Below are 12,148 nucleotides of genomic sequence, written 5' to 3'. Positions count from 1 at the left end.
GGCAAAGCTGGCACTATTTTGTTTGTAAAATTAAAGGTTGCCACCTTTAGATTGAAGATGCTGCCTTCTTCATTTAATTATTAACCCATATAGTAGTAGTTGTGTGAAAGATTAGAAATGATGTGATGTTTTTGGTGGATTGAATAAATTAACTACTTGATCATTTGTGGATAGAATAAATTAATCATTTAGCATGTAATTTTTCAAATGCAATAATTGAATTTCGAAGCTAATGTAAACTTATTTAGTTAATAATTTCTACTTTATATTCGGTCCAGAAATTAAAATGTCAAACATTTGGTTGTATTTTTCCAACACCTGCATTTTTATAATATAAGAAGTCAGATTTGTTATATATTTTTTACTTCTATTCATTATAGAGATTAGAATGTCAAAACACATGGTTGTAATGTACAAGCAAATCATAGTATCATTTAGTGCTCGATAAGGCAATTAAGAAGATTAAATTAACTGATGAGGTCGTTACCTTCTCACAAAATATAAAATAAATTAAATGGTGAATGGAATCTCACATTGGAGATGGTTGGATTCTTTATTTTACCTTTATATAATTTAGATAATTCTCATTTCTTGAGTTAGTTTTTTAAGTTGAGATAGATTCAAAGTCCATTTAACATAGTATAAAAGTCAGACCCTCAATATATATAGATCCTCGAATAAATTGTTCACGCATTCAGTATTAGACCATATTTGACCCCTGATGAGTGCAATGTCACATTTATAATTTGGTCACTATTCATCCTTTAAGTAAGTTAACTTTAAAAGTTGTTTTAGACCCAAAATCTCACATTTATGATTTGGTCACTACTCATCCTTTAGGGATTGCTTGGTTACTGGTTAGAGTTATGCAGGTATTAGTTAAGCAGGGTTTAGTCATGTAGGTATTAATTATACAGGGTTTAGTTATGCAGATATTAGTTATGCAGGTATTAGTTATAAGAGTATTAGGTATGTATGTGTTATTTAATTAGATAGAGATTACATTACACGAATTATTAACTATTGAATATTGATTTTAATATAAATTAATATATATTATTTACAAATAAAATAAGTAAGCAAATAGTATAAATTCTCCCTTAAAAAAATAAAGAAAGGAATTTTATATGTACTTAACTAGGAATTCTGTGTTTTTTTTCTCTTTGTTTTTTTAATGTATAAAGCTTATAAAAATAAAATACTATTGATATATTTCAAGTACATTATACTATCCTATTTTATATAATGTAAATTTCTATCAATTTGATGCATGTGTTGTTTGTACATTTTTAGTATACCAGATATATAAATTATATATAAATTCACATTCTAAATAAAAATTTAATACATGATAACTAAATATGTGGATACATTCAGTAATACATGATGCGAATATATATAATTAGCATATGTGCTATAAAAATTAGACATTCCTATTCATAATATTAATAAATATTTATATTTTGATTTTAAATGAAAACAAATAAAAAGTCGTTTGTATACAAAAATAAATAAGAAACAAAAATAGTTGTGAAAATAGAATAGTTATGTAAAGTTTTCAATAAAAAAAAAAACTAAAAATAAATTAAGGGATCATTTGGTAGGCCGCATTAAAATAAATAGTCCATGTATTGTGTATGATATTATTTAGTACTATGTTTGGTAGGAAATTGGGTCTATGTATAACTAATCCATGGATTAGTTATACCTCCTACATGGTATTATAGGGTGTATTACTAATACCTTCCATTTGGAGGTATTAGTAATACATGGGATATAATACCATGTGATAAGTCTATTAAAGACAAAAATATCCCTCAAATCATTTTAATTATTTTGTTTATTTTCTTGATTTTATGTTTTATGTTTGTGTTAGTAAATTTATTTAAATAAATTAGCTTACAAATTATTTAGAGAGAGTTGTTTGTTACTAAATAAATTCAATACAAATTAATACAATATTTGAAATGTGAGTTGTTTAACATTAACTAATTAAAAAGGCAAATATATCACCACATAAGTTTGTGATTTTAATTGAAGGTATAAATTGTTTATATATATATATGTTTGTGCAGTTTTCTAATTATTTGTATTTTGAACAATTTATATATTAAAATTACAACTTGCAATTTTTATGTGTAAATGTAGGTGGTTTATTCAATTTTACAATTGTTTACCGTCTTTTCAATTTTCAAAGTTGATAGTTTATCTTTTTTTTTTTAATTGAAAATTGACTTTTTGTAAGTGATCAATTTACTAAGATGACATTTATTTATCCTCAAATAATTTAAGTGAAAAAAAGACAAACATGACAATAAAATTGTTCTTTTCATAGCTAGTCAGAAGGTCATAAAAAAAAAATATTGGCCGGTAATTATTTACCTTAACCCAATTGCATAATAATTCAAGGGTATAATTGGAAAGAAGTTTCTTATAAAGTTTTAATCCAAACACAAGATGAGGTGGGAAACAATAAACCAAACACTTGGTAAAAATAATCTCTGCATTGTTAATCCATGCATTACTAATCCATGCGTTAGTAATCCCTGCATTATGCATCTTTGTACCAAACGATAATAGGAATAAATGTGTAATTTATCATTTTAATACATGTATAACTAATACCCACATAACTTATTCCACCTTCTATCCTGCATAACTTATACATAGATTCTCTCATAAGTTATGTAGATATTAAATATGTAGGATTACAAAAAAGGCAACCAAACATCGTATAAATTAATACATGGATAATTTTTATACAATATTTAGAACTTATCAACCAAACATAGTATAAGTCATGTTGACTTTTCAACCTAATAATTTTTTTTTACAAAATATAGTAAAACTAATACAATATTTTATACATAAATAACATGCCCTCTTATACCGTAACCAAACGGCTCCTTAGTGTTTCATACAACTTGAACAGTATGCTTATTAGTTTCATATACTTTATATTTTTTTACAATAAATAAATAATGCCACCCGATATCCCACCACCCAACGGTCATATTCATTAACCCCACCCACATTTTATAGTATGTTTAAATTATATACAAATATTTTATATATCGAACAGAAAAATATTAAAAATGAACTTAACTTGTTTATTTTTCAACCGAACACACCTTCAACTTCTCAATTGGTAGTTTCATATAGTATAAAAATCAGTTCATTCTTGAAGGACCCTCCACGTGATAAATGGTAAAAGCTTATCTTTTGACTTTTCGAAACTAGATGTTTGAGATTAGATTAGGTTTTACGTAAAAGTACATAATTACATTAAATTTTTACCATGTTTACTAATTATTCTTATAATTTAAAATAATTACATATTGACTCACTACTAAATAACTTCATACCATATTTCAAGTTAAATATACCTAGATGCAAATATTTTTACTATCAAACATACTCTGGAATGTAAATACATAGGGAAAGAGGCGACGGGGAAAGGGAGAAGAGAGATGCAAGCGAGATATGAGGGAGGTGAGCGAGAGAGTATGTATATTCCCGTTACATGCAAATCAAACTAGATATATGTATCTGAAAGACCATATACATTTCATATACTTTCTAAAATACAGGTTCATAGGGTGAGAGGTGATCGAGATGTATGAAAGAGCCGAGTGAGAGAGTTAGTGTATCTCAGATACATGCGAATCCACCTGGATACAATATATCTAAACAAATTACATCTAATTTAACTTCATGTATTTGAGATACATGTGTGCTTCCAAATACATGTATCTAGTAACCAATATCTGGCACAATTAGTACTTTTGATAACTCATGGGAAGGCACGTAATTACGTCCTAAACTAGTAAGATTTGTGTTGTTCGCCTTAGTTTCTAAAGATCTAAATTATTAATGGTCTGAATGTTAGCCCAATCAAAGTTACGAGTGATATGACTAGCCCATATATTTGGGCTTGGAAAACTGGGGGGTAGTGGGCATGTAGTAGAACTTGGGCTTAAATTAGAATCTCGTTAAGAGAATTTTTCAAAAATATTATACTGCCTAACAATATCGTTGCGTTAGATTTTAAATCTATAGCTAACATATTTCTTACAGGCTGGTTAACTCAAATATCATCGTTAGGCCATTATTTAAATTTTATTCCTATTTCTTAAAAATTGTCCAAATATAGCCCTTGAAACTAACCAAAAAATAAAATAAAAATAGATTATCGTTTAACATTACAAGTTTAGATTGTAGTATAACGTTTCATTTTATCATAAATTTTCAGTTTACTTAAAAGGAATTTTAGATTGTGATCTATAAGTTGTAAGAGAAATTTATGATATTTGCAATAGTATTTATACAACCTTGTATGTAAATATATAATACTTCCTTTGTCTCTAATTACTTGTTCACATTTGAATTAACACACCTATTAATAAAACAATTAATGACATAGTGAAATTACCATTTTATCCCTATTAATTATGAACTAGATGAATTAAAAATTTAAGATTTTCAAGAAGTTCTATCTTTTTCAAAGTAATTAATTGAGGGTATAATAAGTAATTTTTTTTTTGTCTTTTCTTGATTTGTCAAAATGAATAAGTAATTAGGGACAACCAAAAAATGAAAAGTGGACAAGTAACTAGGGACAACCAAAAAATGAAAAGTCGAAAAGACTTTCATGAACTTAATTCTTCTTTAGAATATCACACACAAATTACAATATTCAACTGCGAATTATAAAGGCAATACGACAAGGAAATAGAAATTTATAATAAAGTTTGGACGGATATTATTTCTTTAACTTTATTTGTGCTATTAATATAAAATTGCATTTAACAGTTAAATTTATAAGCAAAAGTTATAACTGAATAAAGAATTCTTCCATAATTTGATTTGTCGGTAGTGTTTTGGTTATATCGCTTTATTATGCACCCAATAGTATTAATTAATTCCTTGTTATTATAAACTGTTCTTCTTAATCAGCTCTATTGGAATATTTGTACGACAATAATAAGGATAACAATATTCAGTATAATACCACTCTTCAAAATAGCTAAATACAAGACATATAAATAAGACAACAGTAATACTAAGGGGCGTATACAGGAGGGGGTCACCGGGTTCACGTGAACTCATGGTCCCCTGCCGAAATTATATATAGTAGTGTTATATTTTTTAAAAATATTTAAATATAGATGCATGAACCCAGACTCGAAGTATCATATAATGTAGTACGATGATGATGGGGTGCACCTCTCTAGGTGAGGTTAGAAATTTGAATCTTTTATCTGTCTTGTTTTAGTTTTCTTTCTAAGATTTTGTAACTGGTTTGGATAAATAAAAGTTAACTTTGGACCTATGATTTTAAAATTTTAATGGTTTTCAGTAAAAGAATCTAATCAGTCAAATTTATGTCTTAGATTCACCTTTTTGTAATAGTGCACCCATTATCTATAAATCCTGAATACGCTTCTGTCACTAATATACACATTAGATGATAAAAACTACACGACTACTAAATAATACTACTAGTAATAAGGAGATAAAGTGATGAGCTAGCCCCATGCTTCTTTCTTATAAAGTGCAACAACACATTCTAATTCTCGACGATCTTCGTACCTTCATATATCTACGTTCATACCTTTAGTGAGATGAGGTTGTGTTATATACTGTCTTAAACACCTCTTCCAATTCTTCTTCAACGCATACCTACTCTAGGCTCTACCTAGTTATCATAACTTCTACTACAACACACCTCCTTACTGACGTATCAATGCACCTCTTCAAATTCTTGAGTCGTCCGAACCATCTTAGTCTTGTTTGCCATAGAGGCCACTCTCATGCATGCACCTTACATAACTTCATACTTCCAAATCCTATCTCTCCGAATATATATGAGTCATATGACCAGGCATCCATCTAAACATCCTTATTTTTGCTACGCATATTTGAAATAGTGTGTTGCCAAAAATTACATTGTCATAATAGTACATGCAGAGTTTGCAATGAATAACCCCTAGGAAACTAAAATAATAATGCAATTAGTGCTTGAACGATAACATTTTGCACTAAAAAATTTGATAATGTTGATAATAGTAATAATCCTAGTAATGTGGGTCACAATCACATTGTTTAAAGGCCTAAAGCTTCGAAAAAAAACCAAAAGAAAAAGCAGGCACTAAATTAAATTGTCTTTAATTTTATTATATGCATTGGTCTTATTTCCGTACGTCAAAATCAGGTAGTTGGATCTTTCCATGCACAAATTAATTAAAGTTACTACTTATTACCACTGCTTTATGAGATATTGCAATGCACGTAACAACCATAATTGTTGTAATGTCTTCATCAGAATCTTTTTGTTCCCTCATCATGGCCAATTGAAATTAATGCAATACGCCTTTTTTTTTATTTTATTTCTTTTAAATTTACTGTTAATAAGTGAGGAGAGACTGAGCAAAACGTTTATAAATTGTTTCGATCTGAAATGTTGTTAATAAGTCAATGAAGTCGTTATGGATTCCTGACTCGTTTCATTCTGAGATTTTAATCATTTTAATATTGCGTCAAATATTAGAAAGTAGCAACATAAGGAGTTGTAACAATTTATATTTTCATAGCGCCAGTGTTTTAGTTATATATTTTGTATCTTTTTATGCTTCCAATAGTATTCATTAATTTCTTGTTATTATAAACTGATCTTCCTAATTTTTCGTTTTAATAATATGCGCAAAGTATATCTGCAAATAGTCCATATGAAACATGAATAATTATATATTCAACTGCTTGAACGATAATTAACATTATGTACTGATGTCTTTTATCATGTTAAAAATGGAGAGCCTAGTATTTTTCTATCCCATTTTATGTGATAAACTTTTTATTTTTATAATTAAAAAAAAATTAACTTAATTTTTTTCTTTTAACATTAATAAAATAGTTTATGACCACACAAATGGTCACAAAATCTTTTAGAAGTTAGAATACATATCGAAATTGTTTCCTTCTTTCTTAGTATCAAATTAAAATTGAGACGAAAAGCTAATACTATATAACAGTAATAACAACATCAGTAGTAGTAATAATAATAATAATGATGATGTGAGTGACATAATTAAAGGCCTAAAGCTATGGAAAAAAAAGCAGGCACTAATTATATTTTCTTCTTCTTCTTCTTATTATTATTATATGCATTGTCTTGTTTCCGTACGTCAAAATCAGTTAAAACCTTTCGACACACAAATTAATTAAGTTAATTATTGCCACTACTTTATGAGATATTGCAATGCACGTAACACCCATAATTATTGTAATGTCTTGGACCAAAAACTTGTGCACTCGTCATCATGATCCATCCTCATTAATATAGGAGACTAACCCAATATATTTGCAATAGAAAAATCTAGTACTTCAATTGATTGATTATTTTAATTTTAATTTTATTTACGAGGATTTAATTTTTCATTGTGTAATACTCCAACCCATCCTCATTTTTCCTTCTCCTACTCTCAATTTATAGAAAGAAAATATATTTTTTTACGATTCATATTATATGATATTTCTAGTTTAAACAAACCCTTTAAAAATTCACTTGCCCTTAAGAAATCGAAGGATTTCAATAAATTGTGCTTAGTTATATAGGATATATAGTGTATTTATATTAAGAAGTTTGTACATATTTAATAAAATTTTGCTCAAATAGTATATTTATACAAATTAAGCAAAAGTTAGTGGTTCGATCGAACTCATACACAATTCGAACTTCTAGCTCCATCCCTACTTATAAGTTACTTTTAATCAGCTAAGTCAACCGAGCTTAACATTCAATTGTTCGAAAACTACCCCTACAAGTAGGAGTGTGCACTATTTGGATTAAATCGAGAAACCAAATCAAATCGAACGGAATTCTAATTTGGATTGGTTTTTTGTTTTTGTTTTGGATTAATAAAATTTACTTTCTTTGTTTTTTTTGGTTGGATTTCAAATTTAGAAAAATAAACCAAAAAAACAAATTTCACACACACATATATTTCTTCAGATTACAAATATAATTTGATTTATGTTTCTAATTATTGACATAATCAATTAACGTAACTAGAAAAAATCAAAAATCAAATAGTACAACACCAAACTGAAAATGGAATGCACCCCTTAACTAGAAGGAAAACCTTTGATGATGTTAAATTGAGTCACACCTAATCTTCAAACCTTTTTCTGGTCAAAAGGTCTAATCATTGTCATAAGCAGCCAAAAAATTATATTAATTTGTGTTGCGTACGCAACCATGCACAATCCCAATTTATAATGTGTTAATTTGAATTATCTTTTTTTCCTGCTGGAACCAACTCTTCGTTCTTATAAAACAATGTTGTTTCTAATAAGAATTGTCAACCAATGTTTTAATTAACCGTAACTAGACCTTTTTAAATATCTTTAAATTAGTTAGTTGTAGATTATATACTCTGTAAATTGTATACTAGAATATAATTAGTACTAGATTATAACGCCATCTAATTGGAGGCCTTATCGACAGCATTGAGTAAAATATCATTTCATGATACTAACATGAATTGCCTGGAATTCGAGTTCACGAGAATGAAAAAAAAATCTTGTTGAGAGTGGAATTACATAAAATAACATATGCAATGCACAAATTCAAATTAAATTAAACTTCAATATAAGTATTAATCACGGAACGAAAAAACACTAAAAAGAAAAATATCATTCCATAATCAGATCATCAGATCCCACAATATCATGAAGCGTAAATTTAGCACCAATTAAAGATGGGAATTACAGGCCAACAAAAAGTTGTCTTACGCTATCGACTTTAAATAATTTCCTTTTTAAAATAATAATAATAATAATAAAGTTCAATAATTATAGATGAGATCTTTAATGTAAGAAAGTAGTGTTTAAAAAGTAATTTTGATACGTACAATTCTTGGAATGTGCTTCTTTAGCTTTTTATAATTGGTTAGGTTGTTATTATGGGTGTCAAAATCAGCATACTAGTACTATTTATTTATTTATCTTTATATAAAGAAAAAGAAAGGAATGTTGTTTATAACAAAACATTTGAATTGGTCAGATTTGATTTTAACATATTTGTTGACTTGTATTTACCCAACTCACTTTGAACCAAGAAATTTTTAGGTGGAGTTAAATCTTAAGGAGTCTTTTTTTTTTTTTACTTTTGAATAGAAACCTTATTTGTGTCGAGCGTGAGGGAACAACAATATATTCTTGTTAGTAGCTAGATTGTCAATGACCAAGAAGCTCTAAGTTTAACTCAATCAACCACCACTAAAAAAATACTGCGGTAAAATGAATATAATCGAATAATCTTTAAGCAGAAATCTCAAATTTAAACTTTTAATAGGATGGAGATATATTTGAGAAGGATTAATGAATTGGAGAAGTTTCTCGTACGAAATATCTTTTTTTTTCTTTAAAAAGCTTTACACGATATCAATATGTATTAGTCGGCTCAGTAACGTCAGATACTGATAATCATACTTTATAATTGATGAAAAATTATAAAGTATCACCATCGATATTTCGAAAAAGGAAAGAAAACAAAAGTTCCTCCCTTTATTTTGTGAGTTAATTACTTTGATGGTCACTCAACTATCCACTTTTTTCATAGAAAATCACTCAACTTTCATTTTTAACTCAAAAGTCATTTAACTATGACTTCTTTGCACATAAAGTCACTCAACCTATTTAATTATTTTTTTCACTAAAATTTGTTGACATGAAATTTTTATTTTTTACCAAAATTTTAAGAACCAAATATATATATCCATTTAATGACCTGCCCCATTTAACCCGACCCGCTTAAAATATGATATTAAACTTTTTATTTTACTATTAATTCCCTAAATCAAGCTCTATTGTCTCCTTCTTTCTCCTAAGTGTTCTTCTTCAGCACCACCCTCTACTCTATTCTAGTGAATGGCAGTGAGGATACAAGGTTTAGTGCCATTCCATCAACTGAGTCATTTTATCTAATACAATAGTGAAATTTGTGTCATTCTTGTTCCCTGATTCATAAGGGCAATTTGTCCGTCTACTAAAAAATGTTCGATGGTTGAAATACTGTGGGATTTGCTTTCACACTAGTACTAGTATATCTAAGGTTGACATCCATCTATATATTTAAATGGGGATGCTTTCTTGTGCTTTTCATTGTGATCCATTCCTAATTAAGGCTGATTACTGCTCCAATGATTGTGAAAGAGAATCTTCTCCTTATTTTAATTATGATCCTTTAGCAAATTGAGTAATCCTTAATGAAACAAAGCTCAGCAACAAAATCCTGTATATAGTTGTCTCTCATGATTGAAAGATTAAGCAAGCTCTTTTCTGACACGGAATGATTTTTTCAATGCAGTCGTGAAAGATTTGGAGAAATGCAATACCTAAATAAAAATTTCAATATTATATTTTTAGCGGGTCGGATCATTAAATGGTTTAAATGGATATATATTTGGTTCTTAAAATTTTGATTAAAAATAAAAATTCCATGTCCATAGGTTGAATGACTTTCTGTGCAAAAAAGTCATAGTTGAGTGACTTTCTGTTAAAATAGTTGATAGCTGAGTGACCATCAAAGTTATTAACTCTTTATTTTGTCGCGTAGAAACAATGTAATGTAGACGTGTTAGTTTTAACAAAAGTACCTTTAATTTCCTATTCTTTTTTTTTTTTTTGTTTTTTCACTTCTAGCTAGGTCTATGAAGAATCCAAAAACTATTTATTTTAGTCTTATTACCTCTGTTTTAATGATGACCATTAATTTAAACAACCATTCCAGTCACATAATTAAAACGTTCTATTCTTCCACAAAATATGAGAGAAATTATAATTAAATCAAAATTGCAAAGAATATTGCCTGTTTAGCAAAAGGTCAAATGTTCTTATTGTCAAGCTGTTGCTTGTAATTTTTGCAATAAAATGCGTTTCATAAACCACGCTAATAGTGTTGAAACAGATTGCCATTATGTCATATCCATCCTTGAATAGAGGAAAAATAAAGCTATCGACCACCTTTTGATTATCTCTAAAATAAACAATGTGAGTCATAAATTTTAACAGAGACAAAATATTAATTAAAGATGTGTTTGATAAAAATGAAAAGTATTTTCATTTTTCCAAATATTTAGTTATGGAGATGGAGGCGGGGTAGAGGTGTTAGAGGTTGGAGAATGGATAATTAATGTGTAATGTCATTTATAAAACTTATTTTCTTTACTTACATTAGAATAGTTTCTCATTTTCAAACAACTTGTTTTTTCACATTAAATATTCTCCAAAAAATTTAACAAATCGTGCGAGAACATATTCAGACATGAATAGTACTAATATCGATACTAAAAGCCCCCAAAACAAGCTTTGAAGTTCCATGTAAAATAGTACACCCTAGCTAAGTGGTCCCCCCCTCTCCCCGCCCTATCTTTTTTAAATTTTGATAGTTATGTGATCAACAAAGCGATTTATATATTTGCTGATGAAAAATAATAAATTTCATAAATTAATCTAAATACGGTCAAGCCAACCAAAACACCATATAAAAAGTCCACTTGTCCTCTCCTATAACTAAAAATCGAATCGATGCATTATTGGAACTGTTGCGTACTATATATTTTTAAAGGATTCATGAATATAACGTGAGCAAAATGAAAATAGAATTATGCTAGAATATCTAGAAGCAAGCATATGTGCTCCTAAATATTATTGTACTCTGCCTAATCAAGAATGAATATTTAACGTGCCACGTAGTGTTGCTCCTGTAATTCTATATATAATTTGTGTATATCAAGAATAATAATTTGTACGAGGAACTTATTCCATAATTCTTGCCACCGGAAGGAGATGAGATCTCTTGGTCATTTACGAATTGAAAAATAATAATATATTTTTACATCTCTTCTGCATAAAAATGAAGATCTATTGTAAAAAGAACGTAAGATTAAAAAAAGAAAGATAATAATGTATATTATCTGCAAAATCAATTAAAATTTATATTTGAATTTATGCAAATAAACTAATATATATCAGACGTTAACAATTTAGCGTATACTTATTCTTATCGTTACAAAGATGACTTTTTTTTCAAACCTTATTTTAAAATTTGAGCATTAGGATCATTTGTCTTAGCGGTCCACTGTCA

This window comes from Solanum stenotomum, chromosome 3 (assembly GCF_019186545.1).
Source record: "Solanum stenotomum isolate F172 chromosome 3, ASM1918654v1, whole genome shotgun sequence".
NCBI lineage: Eukaryota > Viridiplantae > Streptophyta > Magnoliopsida > Solanales > Solanaceae > Solanum > Solanum stenotomum.
This window is presented reverse-complemented; position numbering follows the sequence as displayed.